The 20870-nt window shown below is 46.5% G+C and overlaps 1 protein-coding gene across 1 annotated transcript in view; it reads left to right on the top strand.

Annotated features, from left to right (window-relative positions):
• The first annotated feature begins 1702 nt into the window (after positions 1-1702).
• Positions 1703-20870, top strand: part of MICU1 (mitochondrial calcium uptake 1) — a 275102-nt gene continuing 255934 nt past the window's right edge. Inside the window, exon 1 of the mRNA XM_066600576.1 lies at positions 1703-1831. The gene's annotated coding sequence lies outside the window, so the exon portion shown is untranslated. The remainder of the gene's footprint in view (positions 1832-20870) is intronic.

The raw sequence follows: 20870 nt of genomic DNA, 5'->3' as shown, positions 1-20870 counted from the left end.
GCGCAGGTGGTGGGGCAAGCAGAGAAGAGCAATTTGGAGACTTCTTCCTCTGTCGCTGGTCTGAGTACAGACAGTGAGCAGGAGCTAGATGCAGTGCTGACAAGACTAGGGTCAGGGCTAGTCTGGGACTGGGAAGTTATTTCCTGACGGATGTTATCAATTTTCTTTTTGAAGTAAGCAGCCAGCTCTTTGGCACTGAGATCCGTCACAGGGGGCTGCGGTTTAGGGCTGAGATGAAAGGGAGTGAAAAGTATCAAAGAGCCATTTAGAATTGTGCGATAGGGTGTGTATAGGGTTAAAATCTTTCAGTCTTTGTTAGATGATCCAGACAGACATGGAGGAACAAAAGGGCATGTGCCGTCTTACATGTTATAGGCAAGCATGTTGCCCTTAGGCTTTCTTCACATGGGCGCATATACGCGCCTATGTCGCTGCGTTTTCATGGACGTCCGATGTACGAGACCATCGGTTTCTAATGCATGAAAGAACGTAAAAACGCAGACGCTCGTGTGAAGGAGCCCATAATCATAGACTAAAGATCATTGTTGCCATTGTTGCCCTTAATCATAGACCTAATCATAGTCTATGATGAAGGGCCACATGCTCGCCTGAAACATGTAAGACGGCACATGTCCTTTGTTCCTCCATGTCTGTCCGCATCATCTAATAAAGACTGAGCTTTTAGCCTAACGCTGGACTTTCTCCGTTTTCCTGTGCATCAGCCAGTCCGTTAGTGGGAGCGACTGCAGAGGAGCCGGTTTCTGGTTTGCATTGAAATGAATGGGTTGCATTCTAGCCACATTGCGCCTGCTGGTACGCCCGTGTAAAGGAGCCTTATGCACGTATCCCAACCATCCCAGATTTGGTGGGACATTCCCAAATTGGGTCACTATTAGGCTGGGCTCACGCGTCAATATGCAGAATCCGCTTGCGGAGGCCAGCAGCGGATTCCAGCTGTGAGCCCGGGTCATGATCCTGCGTACAGCTTTTTTTTTTTCTTATATTTCCCGCGCCTTTGCTTAGCGATGACGTGGAAACCTGCAGCCCGTACACAATGTAATTGTATATGGGCTGTGGGTATATCCATGACCATAGGGAACAATGGGCTTTAGGTTGCGCATTCCGCTATAAAATAGAACATGCTGCGTTGTTTTCTGCGATCAGATTACGCAATCTTGACCCGCTAAAGTGAGCGGAATTGTGTAATCCAATGCATTCCATAGGTCCGCGGATCAAAGGCTTGCGCAATTCCTATCTGCTCACGTGAGAGGGGTCACTGAAGGGGTTGGGACTTAACAAAAAGGGGTGTGGCCTGACATGACACCCCGCTATATTCCACCTGAACAATCTAGAAACACATCATTTTATGCACTATGTATATTATGGTTCTCATCACAGGACTGTGATAAATTGGGCTGTTGGCAGGGATGGGATAAACCCTCAGCAGCTGCCCAGGAAGGCTGACACTAATGTCCTGACCCAGTAGGTAGGTGTTAGCCAGCGGCTCTTTTCCTAATCCTCCCTTCTATATGCTGCCACTTTCCCTGTAGTGCCCAGTAATCCGCTGTGACATTATCAGCCTGTCACAGGTCCCCGCCACCCTATCAGCCAGAAAACACGTGTTCTTAGTGTTCGCTGTCAATAAAGTTTATTCAACCTTCTCGTGTGAAGCATCATGGGACATGTAGTTTGTCTTACTTCCTGCCTGTCAGCTGCTGTGCGCGGACTGTGCGCTGTCTCCGGCTGCGGTGAGGGAACTGCGGACTGCTTCCTGAGTACCGGGACGGCATTGGTATCCGCAGAGGAGAGGCGGCCGGACGGTGCCAAGGAGGTGAGTGGCACTGGCGGCTGTGTAGGACGTGTGCCCGCGGGCACGGAGGGGGATGCGGGGGTGCTGCTGCCAGCTTGTCCTGTGCACCGTATCAGACTTGGGGGGTAATAATGCATTTCTGTTAACATGGGACATGTTCACACGACCGTATACGTAGTTTATAGAACCCATTGATTTCAGTGGTTTTCTTCGCAAGAGTGTATTTTACGTACGCAAAAAAATTCCACGTCTCCGCAGGTCTTGTTTTTACGCACGGCAAAAATGACCTAACTTTTAATTCTGCGGGTCGGTTCGATCGCAGCTATCCCAAACAGGGCTGTGGCGTCAGGGCTGCTTCACACGGGCGGGTGGTGACCGCGTATCGGGCGCCTGTAATAGACTGCCGTAGGCTCTTTTGTCGCTATTCGCACATGTACCTGAAATACGCACGCAGGAAAGGTGGCAGCATGCTCTGTCTTGGCGCATCATACACACCAAGATCGTGCTTGGGGATTGGCGCAGCAAGTATGCAGTGTCCTGGTGCACTGGCAGTGTGCGCCTCGGGTGCTACATGCAGGGAATTGCGCCCCTATGAAGCCGCCCTCAGAATCCCAATTCGTTTGAGTCGTCGCTCAGGACAGGCTGTTGGGCGCCCCTAGTGTCTCGTGCACGCGGCACGCCTGGATTCCTGCAGCTGTAAACCTGCGAGTCCGTGCCGAAATGATTTTTAAATACGTTTTTTTCTTCATGCACTGATGCACTCCGGGTCATCCGTGCAAAAAAAGCCCAAAGTGACTGCCCCCCCCTCCTCCTCGCCTCCGTGCTTGGTCGCCAAGCTACCAGAGAGGTATCTGCCTACAGATCCGCAATTGAATTGCGGATACATTGCGGATCGCTTGCTTCCATCAATGGAGCCCATCCGCGCCAAATCCGCACTAGAATGAAGCATGCTGTGACTTTTTTCCGCACAAACAAGAGGTGCGGACGCTGCATGCATTCCGCGAATCACATCCGCCCGTGGACATTAAGGAAAGTGCTGACAGCCGATGACGTCGGAGCGGAGCGCTAAATCTTCTGAAATCAGCTGATTTAAGGTCACAATGTTATCTGTTGTGCAGTTTTGACACTTCTTGGATGTGGATACGCTGCGGAATTTCCCCTTTTGGACATTCCTCGGCATTTCCTCCCCGCCCGGCAGAGACCGCGTACGGCTGCGTATGCCTGTGAATCACACGCACATGCGCAGTATGATTTTTTTTTTTGTTCTGCTCTCCCCATACTAGTATATAGGGCTCACGCCGCTACGAACGCGGCGAAGTAGAGCATGTTGTGACTATTTCTGAAACTCCATTAACCCTATTCAGCTCGTATCACACATGTGTGCAACGCACTCCTGACAGGTGGTGGATACACGGTTGTGGGCATCAGCCCTAAGGCTACCTTCACAGGGGCTCGGATTTTGTGCATGGCGAGACGCACAAACCACGTGTGAATATTAGCTCCGTTCTTTTGAATGGAGTCATACATACGAGCGATTTAAGGTTTATTTTTTTACCAACACCCCCCCACACACACACACACACCCACCCAAATCGCTGCATATTTTGTTTGCGCCCCTCAGAACACCTTGATTATTGTTTTCAATGGGACAGTCAAACACACTGCTCCGTGCGAGCGAGTGTCATGTGATATTCCTCACTTAAATCAATGGGAAACACTTGCTGATCCCCTGCGCGTGAAACAAGCGTCGGAGGATCGGAATTTCAGAGAAGTCATGGGAGGCGTTTTCGCATGCAGAACCCCTGGCATCTGCGGGTAAAACGCACGCTGACAAGCCCAATATCGGGTCGGGTGTCTCGGCCCCCAATAACGTGATTGCCCCTGTGAAGGTATCCTAAGGCTAATTTCACATGGGCGAGTGCGATCTCCAGTGGTGTTTCATAGCCCCATATCGCGCTCGCCAATATTCAGTTTCCCCGCGGATGTGAGGTGTACTTTTGTCGAAACGTAATCGCATCACTTTGCGGAAGTAGCGGTCAGCTGCAGCAGAAGATTGCGGAGTGTCTTCCATTGTCAATGGGGAGATCTTCCATATAGAGAGGTGCGAGGGGAATTTCCAGCATATTGGCGTATATGACTCCATATAAAAAATAAAGTATTTTAACCACTTAGTGACCACACGTTTTTGCTTTTTTCGATTTTCGTTTTTTCCTCCCCCCCCCCCCCCTTTTAAAAAATCGCAACTCCTTTATTTATCTGTTGACGTCGCTGTGTGAAGACTTGTTTTTTGTGGGACGAGTTGTATTTTTCAATGGTGCTATTTACTGCACCATATAATGTACTGAAAAACTTTAAAAAAATTCTAAGTGGAATAAAATGAAAAAAAACCCAACATTCCGCCATCCAATGGATAACGGCGATCACATGAAGGTAAATAGAAAGTAAAATAATGTTAGTTTCAGCTCCCCTCACGGATCGGACCCACGAGGGGAGCTGAAACTGGAATTTAGTTGTGCCATGAAGGGTGTTCCCTCCATTACAGGGCTAGCCACGTGCCCAGTAGGCAGTTTGGGGCCACAGGATGTATGTCTCTGAACACAGGGCAAGCAGGGGTATCCATTTAGGGGTGTAAAGCCTCGTTTTCATGTGTACTATAGGAAAAAAACATGACTTTAAAATGACATATTTGCAAAAATATGAAATTTTATTTTTTTTCTCCTCTAAATTACATTGTCTGGTGAAAAAAAAACTGTGGGGTCAAAATACTCCTGACCCCCCTCAGTGAATACATTACGGGGTGCAGTTTTAAAATGGGGCCATTTGTGGAGGTATCTATCATTCTGACACCTGTGAGCATTTGCAATCTTGGCTTGGTGTAGGAAAAGAAAGTGTTCCTCAAAATGTTGATAATTAATGTTATATGTGTACGTCTCCTAAATGGTTAAAAAGATGAAAGGTTTTCAAATGTGCGTCCAGAATAAAGTAAACAGATGGAAATGAATATCTTATCAAGAATTTGTACAGTATGTTTATACACATTTTTGAGATATTGCAATTAAAACTGTGAAAAAACTGATAATTATTTCAAAACTTTCCCAATTCCGGCGCATTTAATAAATACACACAAATTCTATTCTGAATGAAGTACAACATGTGGCGAAAAAACAATGTCAGAATCACTTGGATATGCAAAACCTTTACGGAGTTATTCTATGTTAGTGACACATGTCAGATCTCCAAAATTTGTCTGTCACTAAAGGCCCATTTACACGGGACAACTGTCAGGCAAACGATGCCCGACACTTGTCTCTGTATGTCCTCGCTCCCATGCTGTCACACGAAGCGGCCAGCAGGGGGGCAGTGCAGGAGATTTCTCGCTCCCCCACCCCCTCCATTCACATAACACTACTGAACGGCCACTATTTAAACTGAACGATGTCTAATAAGCTGATCGTCCATCATTTATGCTGCATACACGATGAACGATGAGCTGATCGCTCAGTTTAAATAGAGGCCGCTCAGTACTGAACGACCTCTGTTATCTAAATGGAGAGGGGCGGGGGAGCGAGAGGAGAGAAATCTCCTGCACTGCCACCCTGCTGGCCGCTCTGTAAGCGCTGTTAGCTCCTGTGTAACAGCACAGGAGTGTGGACACACAGAGACAAGTGTCGGGCATCAGTTGCCCGACAGTCGTTCTGTGTAAATGCACCCTTAGGCGCAAGCAGACTTCGTCACTAAGGGGTTAAAGGGCAAGCAACTGAAAAGATAGAGGATACGGGGTAGCAGGGTCAACCTAAGGCTGGGTTTCCTCTCGGTGTATTCCCGGTGGAAATCTCGCAGTTTGACCGCAGTGAAAAACCGCAAGATTTCCGCCGGGAAAGCGCTGCACTTTGCCGCAGATTTTGGAGCGGCTTAGTTGCACGCTTTTCCATTGCGGCCGGCGCTCCTTTCCAATGGAAAAAGAAATGTACATGCTGTGGAATCCGCGACGCAACACCGGCTTCTGCCGACTTTGACACAATGGATTCGCCGTCCCGTGTGGACGAGATTTCTGAGAAATCTCGTCCACATAGCTGGTTAATCCCAGGATTAGCGGCCGCAGGTGGATTTGCCGCAACGAAATCGAGGACGGAATTTCTGCGGCAAATCTGCCCTGTGTGAACCCAGCCTTGGGGCTTTTACCCACTGGCGTTTTTTTTTTAACGCTGCGATATCGCTGCCTTTTTTTTAATGGGACCTTCTAATGTTAAAATCGCATTGCACAAAAATCGCAAAAGCACAAACTTGTGATTTTTGTGCGATGCGATTTTAACATTAAAAAGTCCCATTGAAAAAAACGCAGCGATATCACAGCGTTAAAGAAAGGAAAAAAAAAAGAGGGGGGGAGGGGGGGGGTAAAAGCCCTTAGAGCTAATTTGTCCTATCCTTGATGCATTATGTTCCCAACTTTTCATGTCTGATTTAAGGGCGGTAATTAGTGGTGCATAATTCCACTTACAGAGAGATTCTTGATCCCCAAATAGGTGATAAAATGTGGGTGTTCTGGAAACCCAAAGTTGAGCTAAACAAATTACTGCATGTGTTGTGGAACGTTGAGATATATAGGGCTTCTATTTTAGTTTGAAAAGGGTTTTTATTAGGATAGCATTTATTATTAGCATAATCTGATACACATGCCTGTTATGCATTTGTTATCCCCACACAGGGTGCATTAATATTAGAGATACTCGAGCGAGTATTGTCCTTAGCGAGTACTTGCCCGCTCGGAAGAAAAGATTCGGCTGCCGACGCGGGTGACAGGTGAGTTGCGAGAGTGAGCAGGGGGGAGAGAGAGATCTCCCCTCCGTTCCCCCCTGCTCTCCCCCGCCGGCACCCGAATCTTTTCTTCCGAGCGGGCAGGTACTCGCTCGAGTAATTGCCCTTAGCGAGTATGCTCGCTCATCTCTAATTAATATCACTAACTGTTAATATTCTTACAATTATATTAGCAATGCAAATATGGGTTTTCTCCCACTTTCTCAAATTGTGTCATATATAAAATATACCTTGCAGTGCAAACTTCACAATTAAAACTTAACCAAACTAAGGTCATCTTTCCTCTAGTTGGCTATATACTCTCAACAGACATGTGGTAGATTATCTGTAACTAGACTTCAGGGCAGTTCTAGATCGAAAGGAGGATATATCTAAATACTAGAATATCCACCAGTTCTATCTACGGCCCCCACACTAGCCCGTACCTATCCAGCGTGTCTGACGGTGTAGCATGAATTCTTTCATACAGTGCTCTTTGTGAGATCCTGTTCAGCATCTCCTAAAAAGACGAGTGGGGCTATTTCCATTTGGCTGCAATATGAATTCTAGTCGCCATACAAATATTCTGTATCAATTTGTGCTCCTGGTATTTAACTTTTGGTGGCGGTCTCCGAGGAGGAACACTGTTGGAGATTTTTGGAATGGGACTATGAATGGTTTATCGAGTAACCTATGTACCTGAGACCAGAGCTGGGACGCTCCTGGACATGTCCAACAGATATGTAGTTGAGTTTCCATCTGTGCGCACCCCCTGAAACAAAAGGGTGAAGAGGATAGGTTCAGTTTGTTTGATCTGACAGATACTAAGTATGGTGTAAGATGTTTATGGACGTTTCCATTTAGGCGACCTGGGGGCTGCCCTTAGAAACTGTTTCACAACAATGGTACCATCTTCTGATAGGCTAGTTGATGGGAGCTGATTTCTGCTGCTGTAATAACCTTGCTTGGTATTACATGCAAAATTCTCATTGAAGTGAATGAGAACCTTTTTTTATTTTTTTAAACTTTTTTTTAATTGAATTTTTCATGGGGTACAAATATAAGCATATTATAAATGAAGTATGCAGAGAGAATCCTACCACAAACATTATTTTACAGGAGCATTACAGTATTCGATCTTGGTTCCATGTTTATCCATCTCTGTAAATTATGCCATATTCCTGCCATCTAACACATATAGATTTTCTTCCAACATTTTATTCTCCCCTTCTTTCCCCGTACATATCTTAATATTAAACAACTCTTAAAACAATCCCTATAACAGTTATATAAATCTGTCCCGCCTCAAGTCCCCCCCACAACCACTTCCCTATCACGACCAATCTCGTTATTTTTAAGCTTCCTTGCTGGTTCATTTCGTCTTGACTGTAGTATCAGGTTGTATTGATAAACTGGATCATACATTCCCTGATTTCACTTTGACGAAGACATTTCACCATGAATTCCCTCCATTTCTTGAAAAAATTTGGGGCCTGAGACTCAACACATCGCTCAATCTCAAGTCTTTCCAGGGGGTGTTTTAACTGTTGTATTCCATCATTTAACCCCGGAGGCTTGGAAAGCAGCCAATTATTCAGAAGACATTTCTCGCTGACCAAAAGATCGGTGTGGGTCATATTAGTTTTTTTTGTCTGTTCTGGTAGTTGTTGAAGTATAACTGTTTGTGGTGTAATTGCAGACTTTGACCCCCAATGTTCTGCACCAATTTTTGAATCTCGCCCCAATATTTATAAATTTTCTGGCATTTCCAAATACCGTGGAGGAAATCAGATTTAGGCATGGCGCATCTAGGGCAAGCTTGTAGCCTTGATGGACCATTTGGGTCCACTTTGCATCCAAGTGCGATATCGGGCTGTGAATCGCAGCCTGATATCACACTCCTTTGGGTGTGGCTAGCCTTAGGCCGCCTTCACTTGGGCGAGTAAATCGTACGATTTATGAGTGATGCAAGAGTGCGAGAAAACGCACAATTATGAAACCCATGATTTTCAATGTCTTCATTCCCATCTGCGAGATTTACCCTATCTTTTTTTTTTCTTGCCCAGGTTTCCCTATTAATTGCATCGTAACGCAAGAAGTTGTGATGTGTGTGCAATGCGTTTTTTTAAGATTAGCAACTCCTGTTGTAGTCTATCGCATGCGAAAATCCCAGATAGCGGCAATGTGAGCTTATTTTCCAGGAAAGGCATCGCTAATGCTCAAACATCTCACAAACGAATATGTGATGTTTCTCATAGTGATATCGCCCTCGCCCATGTGAAGTACACCTAAGGTGTTCTTTCAGATTGAGGTATTTCTTCAGTAGGAGCGGAGATATGAGGCTGCCAGAAACCTCTGATGCTGCTTATCCTATGGGAAACAAAAGGATCAGACTGGTTGAAATGCAACTTAAGGGCTTATTCAGACGACCGTATATCAGCTGCGTTTTCACGCCGAGCCGATATACGGTGTCCTTGTCTGCAGGGGGGGTGGGGGGATGGAAGAGCCAAGAGCAGGAACTGAGCTCCCGCCCTCGCCACTATTTGTAATGGGAGGGGCAGTACGGGTTGGAGCTAAGCGGTACTTGGCTCCGCCCCTGTCTCGCCCCTTCCTATTGCAAATAGTGGCAAGGGGCGGAGAGGGGGCGGGAGCTCAGTTACTGCTCCTGGCTCTTTCGTCCTCCTCCCCCTGCAGACAAGGACACCATATATCTGCTCAGCGTGAAAACCCAGCCGATATATGTTCGTCTGAATAAGCCCTAAGGCCCATTAACATGCAAAGATAATGTTTCAAATGATTAATGTCCATTTACACTTCATCTTCATTTGCATGTAAATGAGTTTCTAGAAGCTGTTTGCAGAGCCCAGCTTGTGATTAATCACACCCAGCTGTGCACACAGCTTCATTGTTATCCTCTGGGCTGTTTGCAATCAACAATGTTATCTGCCGTCTCCCGTGGAGAACACAGCATGCGGTCTGTCAAGAGATGCTTTATCTCTCTGTGGCTGAATGATGGATTTTAGATTCACCTTAAAATCATCGTTCAGACAAAAACTGCAGGATGCCCGCGTCTACATTACGATTATCGCTCCTTTTGGTTGTTTGAACGATTTTTGTGCGATAATCGTTGGGTGTTAATTGACCATAAGCCGTTCCCTATGAACATCCCCCTCACCAGACTTGCAGGGGTAAACTGTTGACAGTGATTTAGACTAAAAAACATTACTTAAACGCCTTTGGCTCCTGTACTGAGACATTATAGAGCCATTTTTTTTTTTTTTTTTAGTGTTTCTGGGAACGCAAAACATTTTATCGGCCTGTACTGTAGCCGTCTAGGGTTTACGGTATTGGAAGTGTCAGGAAGTCTGATGGAGGAGCTGATAATGACACTAATGAAGCAAAAGGCTTTTTGGAGATTTCAATTGAAAACCAGATCTCCTTTGGGCTTGAAATCCAAATACGACCCGTTTCTGTATTGACATATTGTCGTTTATGGAAAATGTTTGCTACTTTATTTGACGTTTCATTGGTGGTTTAGCACTTGTATGCTTCAGTGATTGGCTGGCTTGTATTAACTTTTCGTTTCTTTTTGTAACCTGCTGTGAGGTTGCATTCACATGGGCGCATTGTGGGGCGCACGAATATGAACTTTAGTCTTTAGAAAGGGAAGTTCACAGATCTTCTGAGAGCTGCAATATTGGCGCAGGCATGACACAGAATGGCCGGCTTGTAGGAAAGCGTTTTATCCGGGCTGATGGCGATTTGCTGTATAGGACTGAACACGATGGAGGAGAGGTGGTACATGAGTTCACACGGAGGAGTATAGCAGCGGACGGAAGTAGGATGAGCCGGCTCTATTAGGGCTCTTTCACACGAGCGACTATATGCAGTGAATAGAGCCCATTGATTTCAGTGCACCCATTCCCAGCTGCGTTTTTTTCACGTGACTTTCGGTTGCGTGGAGAAAGGAAAGCCGCGTCCCATCTTGGTGCTTATTAATCTGGAATACAGCCTAAGGCCGGGCTCACTCGGCCAAAAGCGTACAACGCGCCTGGTGTCAAACAGGGTTTAACAGCTCTAGAGCCAGCGTTAACCAGAGGACTGGTGCAAATGGCGGCGAAATTGTACTGCGCATGACACCATATCTCACATACGCTGTCATGCGCAGTCCTTCTGTGTTTTTTTTGTTTTGTTTAGGCTCTATCTTGCGTATATACGTGGCGAAATAGAACATGCTGCGTTATTTTTTTGCGCTTGTTTATTATACAATTCTGACATTAATGTGAGCGATACTGCATAAGGCAATGTATTTGCTTGCGAGTTACCGCATAGCTCATGGGCGTATGGTGCCCCTGTGATACGCTGTAAACATATACCCTAGTAAGCCTGGCCTAAGGCCTCATGTCCACGGGGAAAGTCAGGCCCGTCACAGATTTTCATGCAGAATTTCATGCAGTCACTTAGCAGGCCGTAAACCACATAATAGTTGGATGGAAAATCCCAAGTGGCCAAAACGTAAGGAGTGATTATTTAAATTTTTTTTTTTTTGATGTAGAAAATGTTTTGGTGAATAAAGACCGGATTTCAGTTTTCCTAGTTATCCCATTGGCTATGATATTAACATTCCTTCGTTAGATGGCAGTGACAGGCAAGGTGTCCGTAAGAGCATTCATAGCAGCGCCCCCAGCTTTAATCCGTGTTTAGCTTTTCCTCCTCCGCTGCCGTCTTACAGAAGTTACTTTATCTCTGTGTTACCTCCTTGGCCTCTTGCATCTCTTAGCGGCTCTCGCTGTGATGACTTTGTGAAATTGTATTTTCAAGTATGTCTCGTCAGGCATGCTGTGAACAGAAGTTTCAGTTCTCATTAAAGTGCTGAAGTCTCACTATTTTATAAACTGTCCCGGATGATGGTTTGTATAGGTGCCAGCAGCAAAGCATATTATCTCTGCTGTAAGAAGTCACACAGATCACTCCAATTCTCATCTCTACAGAGTCACTCCACTTAACTTATCCATTAGGGAAATCCCTCAAAACCTCCATTAACCTTTACAGCACGAAGAAATATCTCAGTTAGGCAGCATAAGCTGTAAGTAACTAATCTCATCTGTCTTCATTTTTTTTTAAACCTCGTTTATTCCCTTCAGTCATAAGTTGTTAGGCATGGGTAAAGTGACCCGCCGGTTTTGGGACAAAATCTATTCCTGGGACCGGAAAGGGTGGTTATTCCAACTGCTGCTCTTCTTCTGTACAAATGCAACCTTACAAGATGGCGAATGCCATCTTTAGACTTCCTAAACTCCGCAGTGCAGTTGTAGTGTTACTTTGCACTATTGATGCTCTCTGATTTGCCAGCACTGTTCACCTGATAAGTGTTGGCCAATCAGAGGAAAGCGCAGTGTAATTATACAGCTAGAAGCTGCCATCTTGGACAGCTGAAAACAGGATCCCAAAGTGGTGTATCGGAGGGACATCTGCAGAGAAGTATACTGTACCCTCCGGTCAAAGGCAAAAAATTTGTCCAAAAACACCAGAGGGTCGCTTTAGGTTGAGAAGCGTACCCAGACTGGGTGGGGGGGGGGGGGGCGCTTTTAGGTTGGGAAGAGTCCCCAGACCAGAGGGGGGGTGGTTGTCGCTTTTAGGTTGGGAAGCGTCCTCAGACCAGGGAAGTGGGGGGGGGGGGGGGTCGCTTTTAGGTTGGGAGTGTCCGTGGACTAGAGCAGGGGTCACTTTTAGGTTGGGAAGCGTCCCCAGACCGGGGGGGGGGAGGGTCGATTTTAGGTTGGGAAGCGTCCCCAGACCGGGGGGGGGGGGGGGGGGGTGTCGATTTTAGGTTGGGAAGCGTCCCCAGACCGGGGGGGGGGGGGAGGGTCGATTTTAGGTTGGGAAGCGTCCCCAAACCAGGAGGGGGGTGGGGCGCTTTTAGGTTGGGAAGCGTCCCCAAACCAGGAGGGGGCTGGGGCGCTTTTAGGTTGGGAAGCGTCCCCAGACCAGGGGGGAGGGTGGGGCGCTTTTAGGTTGGGAAGCGTCCCCAGACCAGGGGGGAGGGTGGGGCGCTTTTAGGTTGGGAAGCGTCCCCAGACCAGGGGAGAGGGTGCGGTGCTTTTAGGTTGGGAAGCGTCCCCAGACCAGGGAGGGGGGGGGGGGGGCGCTTTTAGGTTGGGAAGCGTCCCCAGACCAGGGGGGGGGGGGCGCTTTTAGGTTGGGAAGCGTCCCCAGACCAGGGGGGGGCGCTTTTTGGTTGGGAAGCGTCCCCAGACCAGGGGCGGGGGGGGGGGGCGCTTTTAGGTTGGGAAGCGTCCCCAGACCAGGGGCGGGGGGGGGGGGCGCTTTTAGGTTGGGAAGCGTCCCCAGACCAGGGGCGGGGGGGGGGGCGCTTTTAGGTTGGGAAGCGTCCCCAGACCAGGGAGGGGGGGGGTCGCTTGTAGGTTGGGAAGCGTCCCCAGACCAGGGGGGGGGGTCGCTTTTAGGTTGGGAAGCATCATAATAGGGAAATTCTGAATGAAAAATCCAACAGTGAGGAGAACAAAGCATAGTTCTAGAACCCTCATTTTCCTATATTTGTAGATTAAGCACAATTACCAAATACTTTGTTTTGCTGCACTTGGTACCCAGGACTGACTATAAAAGTCCTTGAAATACAGCTTTGTACAACCTATTGCCAAATTCATGGCTTTGGAGTGTCATTAACACCCTAGATGTCCAGTTGTCACACTTAGATAGTCCTAAACATACAGATTCTGCAGGGCAGGCGAAGAACATACATTGTAAGTGTCAGGTAATGACAGCGCTAGGTGTTCCTGCCTCATGTATATACGGGGACATTTATGAAGGCTTTTACACCAGAAGAATGGAGTAAAAAAAGTGGCAAACATTCCTGCATGTCCCTTGTGCGCAAAAATGTGTGACTTCAACTTTTTGTGCTGGCCTTGACATTTTCTGAAAACTGGACAGGGCTTGTCAAGAGGGCCTTGTGTGCCCAGACTGACATATTTTTGTATAATTTCAGCTAGACGCTGGTGTAAAATATTCCAGAAATGTGCATCGAGTCAGACCTTGATTACATTTCTGTCTCATTGCACGAAGGTGCCAAGATGCACTTAATACATGAAGAGGCGTGGGCGTCTTCATGTACTAGATGCATCGTGTGCCAGGGGAATCTATACTTAGAAAGGTCGGTCATAGTAAATTTACCCCGTAGTGTGTGGGAGGAAAGATGATGGAAACATTCCTGTGACCACTGGTGGGAGGGGGCGAGACTCGCTACACAAGGGAGGGCCAAGGTAATGTTCATGGCTACCTGTGACCACTAGAAGGACGGGCAGCCATTGTTGTGACTGTTGGCGGATGACACACTGCTAGGACTACTGGGATTTTTCCATACAGCTTTTTTAAATGAGGAAAAAATGTTTATGATTCTAATGATTAATGATAAAAACTATTGCTGGATCCTTGTGGATTGTACAGAAAGAAAAAAATGGTCTTGCTGTTGCTTAACAACGTTTTTTTAAAGCTCTATTGTGTCTATAAAATATTAGAATAAACTTCAAAGCGTACGTTTAGGCTGCCTTTAGCATAAATCTTTATTATTGATGCCCCTGAATGGGCATGCACAATACTTCTGCAAGTCATATGTGCCGCTGACAAGTCAAGCTCAGGAGCTTACCACCTTTTATGGTGTACAAACTTAAACGGTGTCACAATATTCTTAACTGTCTTGTTTTCGGTTTCTTGTACACAGCTAAGAGCCCAGGTGCTATTTTGTTACTAGACTTTCAGTGTTTTTTATATTTTACATTAACCTTAATAATAAACATTTTGAGCCACATTTATCTGCATTTGTTTAGTTTTTACATGTCTATGGGGACTCGTGGATGGGAAATTAGGAAAAAAAATCTTTACTGGATACCTAACTTTCTAGGTAACGTGCGACTCTTTAAGGCCTCATGCACACTACCGTGACGGGCTCCACAAGCAGAATACCGCAGCGGAGTCCTTCACGGCGCGCCCCCCAAAGACCCAATACACCCCCCCCCCCCCAGATCCGCTGCGTAGCTCCCACATGACACTGCCAGCGCGCATGTGCAGTACGGCGCATGACACATCGGCAGGGTCACATGATGCACCCAGCTGTGGGCGGGACTCGTATTCATGTTATACTTCCCCCGTGCTACAGCGGAAGTATAGCATGACGGGCGGCTTCCATTGACTATAATGAAAGCCGTCCGCCTGCAGAAAATAGGACATGCCACGGGTAATTTCACGCTGCCGAATTCCACAGTGGAATTCCGCAGCGTGTACATTGAGCTATTATGTTCAATAGAACCTAATAGCTGCGGTGAAACGCCGCAGATTTCTGCTGCGTTTCACGCAGCGGAATTCTGGCCGTGGGCATTAGCCCTAATAGCATGTATGTCTCATCAATTTTGTAATATATTTTCCCTTTTTAAAAATGTTTTTGTTTTACCACTGAAAATCAAGGCTGGAGTGCTTCCCCTCTGCAGCCCACTGCTTGTTATTAGGCATTTAGCTTCTTTAGCAACTAGGACTTTAAGGCCACTTGCACACGAACACATTTGCATTGAGGAATCCATGGCAGGCATCTGCACTGCAGTTTCACAGCAAATGCCTACATTAGTAACCTGCTGTGGGAAAAGTGCTTCTTCCTGCACATGAGCAGAAATCAATAGCGATTTCCGCTAGTGGAGGAAAAACTGCGACATGTTCTATTTTATTGCGGATTCTGCATGGACTGCATTCATTGAAGTCAATTGAAGGCGTCCGACCCCCGGTCCTTCTGCAATTGCCATTGCAGATAGGTCATGGGTACCTATGTCATCGCCTAGCGATGGCGCAGAAAAAATTAACTTTGAAAAAAAACAAAACATACACATGTACCCAGGGTCGCCAGCCGGTGTCAGAGCTAGATTCCTCTGTAGTCTCCCACATGCGGAATCCAGCTCTGCCCTGTGCAGGTGGCCTTAGGCCTAATGTCCACTTGCATGCAGGGATTCCGCTCATGAATTCCTGCAGCAGAATCCCTGCATGCTCGAGGACATGGGGAGGAAAATGTCATTATACTCACCTGTCAGGACACTGCGGGTCTCCCCTCCATCACGGCCAGATCTTCTTTTTTCTGCCCGGCAGGTGTGCCCGGCACGCCAGCAGCATGTCGAGCGCAAGCGCCGTGCACACTTTCATTTTAAATTTTAAACTCCTGCTCTCCCGCGTATCCGTGGCACAGCACAAAAACAGCTGCGGCCGTGACGGGGATACGGAAAGGTAGGTACATTTTAATGAAAATGTTAGATGTTCGTGAGTCTTGATATAGAACGCTGGCCATAGACGTACAGCTAGCTTTTCTAAAGAGACTAATAATGGTTAATTTACGTGTTTTTTTTTAGACAAGAACTGAAAGGCAATTGATCATGATCATGATTAGGATTTTACAGTTATCTAATATAAATAAGCCTACATGTATTTTCTTGCACCACTCTTTTTTTAGCACTTTGCCTCACCTTAGGAGGATGGTTTTTGGGTCCTTCCTTAGACCCTCACCACTGCCGTAATAATCCAAAAATTTCAGGTGGGTACATCGAGTGACCCGTCGGGCCACATCAAAGTTCCCTATGTAAAGCATAGCGGTGAGCGCTGTTGGGGAGAATCATAGTCTTGCAACATCTCTCTACCTCACTCTCACAAGACTATGAACGTCCCTGCTGCCTGTAGCGCCGGAGAGAAGCAAACCCAAACGAGCGTCAGAGAGGACAAGTGTTGAAGAAAGGCGGGCAGTGCTAAGGACAAGCTGTGAGGAAGGCGAGCGGTCACACACACAAACAGTGAGCACTGCCACACACAGTTTTTTCCAAGCTTCTTATGTTCACGTAGCGAATCTAGTAATTAGAATTTCCATACATTCTTTTTTGTCCGTTTTGGTAAAAAAAATTTCTGCATAAAGCCAATTGACATAGTTTAGGATGGGACCCTCTTCTAGGAGCCAAAGGGGCAGTTTGTAAGCTTTTTGTGGATGGTTTGTTATCCTACATTAGATGAGCTGTTGACTGGTAAAATCAGTGGTTTACAAGGAGACTCCTCAATGGCAGTTGGTCATCTCTTCTTGTTCTGATAAAATTTCACAGATGTACTGTTGCATAGCATTCTTAAGTTCCCAAGCAGGGGGATGATTATTGCTTTTTTAACACTTTCCAATTCAGTTTGTATCGTGGTTTTCCTAAGGGGGCTTACTCTTTTTCTGCCATTATACAACAGCGCTATCTGCTGGCTAAAGCCAGTACTGCATGAGGTGACACGCTGGATAGGCTCCGACAGCAGAGAGGCTGGCAATATACAGTAAGATGACCCCGACGGATATCTTCCAACATCTGAGCTGTACAGCCTTAAATCCTAATGTCTTCAGACGTGAGACAGTGGATTGGAAAGGGTTAAAGTACAATCAATTTGTAATATAACATCGTACTCGAACAAATGGAAGAATGGGAGGGGGTAACTAAAGGTATAAAACAAAGGGTTGTCAAGGATCCACATTGACTCCTTAGTATGTGCATAGTAAATAACTGCAGCTGGTTTCTGATGGGATAGTTAGGTAGATAATGTATTATGACGTAGTCTTGGGACTTCTAGGTAGTTAATCCAGGGCTGCCAAGTACTTAGGAAATTGGTTAAGGAATGCGTTCTGATTGCGTGAATCCTTTAATAACTGTGGATAATCTATTGATCACCTCAGTGAAGGAGAGATTAGAGGATTTCCATCTGGAAGCAACATGGATCCTTGCGGCCATAGAAATAAACTGAATGAGCTTTATGGGCTTAGAGCTTTAAGCCTTGGTGGATGATCTCCTAGGAGGAAGACCATAGGAGATGTAGGTATCGCACCCACAGTTTCTCTACCTCCGGGGGGACCACCCAGTATAAAGCATATTCCCTAATTCCTGGCAACCTGGGAAGCAGAACGGGGAGGAGGATGGGTACAAATGGTGCAGTCTCTGTGGCACGAAATACGTTCTATGTAGGATTTTAACTGAGGTTTGCATGAGGGAGACTTCGTGGCTGCCCTTAGTGGTTGTGGAGCAGTAGTGCTTCCATCTCTCTAGAGTACTCTCCATTTCTAGGTCCTCCACCCACCTCCTAAACAAAAGCTTTTCTTCTGCTAAGGGTTGGTTCAGCATACTGTAGATATGAGATGGCTCCTCTGCGACTGGTCAATAGCACATAGCTTTTCGAATTGGGTCGTTTTGGGAGGTATGGGTGCAAAGATAGGGAGTGGACAAAGCGGAACTCCTGGTTGATCCATAAATGTTCCTGTGTAGGTGGTTTGAATGTTGCTATTTAGTGTTGTATGGTGAAAAGTTTTGACTTGTTGTAGAAGTGGCGTAATGCGGTTATTGCTCCACCACTTTGTGAAAAGAGTCCAGGCTTTTGGTGGAAACTTTGGGTTGGGGATTATTGGTAGCATTGGGGAGGTCTTCGAAGACTTGTTGTATTTAAATTGGATGTTTCTCCACAGTAGTAGGGAATAATGAGGGGAGGCTCATCTGAAGCAATCCTGAGGGGAGGGGGTCAGAGGACCAGGTTAAGAATGGTGTAAGGTGTGGATTTATGCATTGTTTCTCAATGTCCACCCAGAGCGGGCCATTTGTGTTACACAAACATACTGCCCATTGGGATATTCGTGCTGATTTGAAGTATTTAACTAGATTGGGCACCAAGAGACCTCTGAATCGTCGCTGGTAGTGCGTTGCAGTATGCTTAATTTTTGAGCTTTTATTGGCCCAGATGAATTTAAAGGGGTTGTCCCGCGAAATCAAGTGGGGTTATACACTTCTGTATGGCCATATTAATGCACTTTGTAATGTACATCGTGCATTAATTATGAGCCATACAGAAGTTGTTGTTCACTTACCTGTTCCGTTGCTAGCGTCCTCGTCTCCATGATGCCGTCTAATTTCAGCGTCTAATCGCCCGATTAGACGCGCTTGCGTAGTCCGGTCTTCTCCCTGGTGAATGGGGCCGCTCGTGCCGGAGAACTGGTCCTCGTAGCTCCGCCCCATCACGTGTGCCGATTCCAGCCAATCAGGAGGCTGGAATCGGCAATGGACCGCACAGAGCCCACGGTGCACCATGGGAAAAGACCCGCGGTGCATCGTGGGTGAAGATCCCGGCCGCCATCTTGGTAAGGTAAGTAAGAAGTCGCCGCAGCGCAGGGATTCGGGTAAGTACTAAACGCTTTTTTTTTTTTTAACCCATGCATTGGGTTTGTCTCGCGCCGAACGGGGGGCCTATTGAATAAAAAAAAAACCCGTTTCGGCGCGGGACAACCCCTTTAAATATGGTGTGCTGAAAGTTGCAAAGAGTGGGTGGAGGAATAGGTATTGGCAGACATCTAAAAAGATACAATATCCGTGGCAGAGTAACCATTTTTCTACTTATCCCATTTTAACAGGTCCGATGCAAGTTTCTTAGGTGGTGGGGATAATGACACTTATACAGGGAGTGAGTTGAGGTGGTCAAATAGATTCTCAGGCATGTTATGTAGTGCTGTTTTATGCTGGAATTGGGAAATGAGATTAGCCAGTTTTCTTAGGTGTTCTGATTTATCGATGTTCACTCGGAGACCCGAGAGAGCTGCCCGGGTGTCTAATATGGACATTAAGTTCGATAGGGACGTTAGGGGTTGGGATTAGGTCAGCAGGAGGTCATCTGGAAAGAGGCTTACTTTATATCCAATTTCTCTTATTAAGTATATTAAAAACCAGCATGGGATATACGTTTTGGGGTGAACCCCCTTCAGTCACGCTGGGTAGGACATAACTTTTAAGACTAAGTGATATGCATTCCAGAAGTGCTGATGTAACAGTAATGGGGCTGGGGATACGGCAGGAGAAGTGGAGGATGATTGGTGGGTTCTCCTGGTTGTTAGCATCTCCTTAGTCAATTCAATTTACACAGCCCATTCTAAGGCTTTTTAGTCTCTAGACCATTTTCTTGGACCAAAGCCTCCGATACCATCATGTTTGGTCCACCCCTCTCATTTTCTACTAAAAATAATGAAAGGAACAGTACTTAACCCTCCTCTGCCGCCGCGATCCAGTGCTACAGCCCCATCAAGTGTTTGTTGTGGCAGATATCAGCGGAAGTCACCTGACCGCTGCGGCATCACCGCCCCATTCTCCTGGTATCAGTGCTCGCTTCCACGGTGCCATGATGCCACGAATTTTGAACAGTGACACTGAAGCCTCTTATTGGCTGCCTCTGTCAGGTGACATCTGCTGACGTTACCTGCCACAAAAAACATTGGGCCCACAAGGGGGTTGCAGCATTGGATGGCAGTGCCAGAGGAGGGGCATGTACTGCTTTTTTTTTTTTAGTAGTTTTAGCACAGTTGGTGTTATCGGGGAATCTTGTCTGGTAACAAGAAAACCCCTTTATTTACAAAGACTTGTCAAGCGTGCAAAAACTGTTCTATGTAAAGGTCATGCTATAGTATAACATTATCCCCCCAAAGGATAGGAGAAAACTTGCTGATTGGGTGTCTCAAGAATAGGCTCCAATATCCTGCTATCTTGTCACTTCTTCCCCCATAGTGATATCACTTTGAATGCAGCATTGGTCGAGCATGTGTGATCAGCGTTCCATTCATTTCAATGGAAGTGACGGAAATGCCCAAGTGGGTACTCCGCAGTCCCAATGAAAGTGAATGGAGTGCAGGTGTGCTTGCATGACCAGTACAATATTCCATTTTTCTCCTCACTGCAGCCGGTGTAGTAAGCTGGCAGAGAGGACGACGGGAAACACAGAACCCCCATTCGTGGAATTGGCGGGGGTCTCAGAGGTGAGACCCCCACCAATCAGCTCGTTATCGCTTGATATTCTGGTACAACCCCTCTAATGCATAATTTGTGGTGTGGCAATGTCATTGGGTTCTGTAGTAAGACAATACACTCTCCATTGGTGTTCTCCATCATGAGCATATCCTTACAGTGGATCAATGATCTTCAGATCTGACACAAATGCACTGTAGGCATCAGATGGGTATTTTGTTGCGGATCATACTGGTATATTTAAAGATAAAAGCATTCCTGTTTAACCCTCCTGTTAGCCGTCCATAGCGGCTCCGTGTTGAGCTTCGCTCTGGTCTTTACTGCATTGCAGAAATTGCTACCAAGTAGAACTGCCAGCAAATAAATCTGCCAGCGTATTAAATTACTGGATGAGACTAAAAAGGAGATTCCAGGCGGGCGACAATGACATT

This window comes from Eleutherodactylus coqui, chromosome 4 (assembly GCF_035609145.1).
Source record: "Eleutherodactylus coqui strain aEleCoq1 chromosome 4, aEleCoq1.hap1, whole genome shotgun sequence".
Taxonomy (NCBI): Eukaryota; Metazoa; Chordata; class Amphibia; order Anura; family Eleutherodactylidae; genus Eleutherodactylus; species Eleutherodactylus coqui.
The sequence above is the reverse complement of the archived record's forward strand: the minus strand, read 5'-3'. Positions and strand labels throughout refer to the sequence as shown.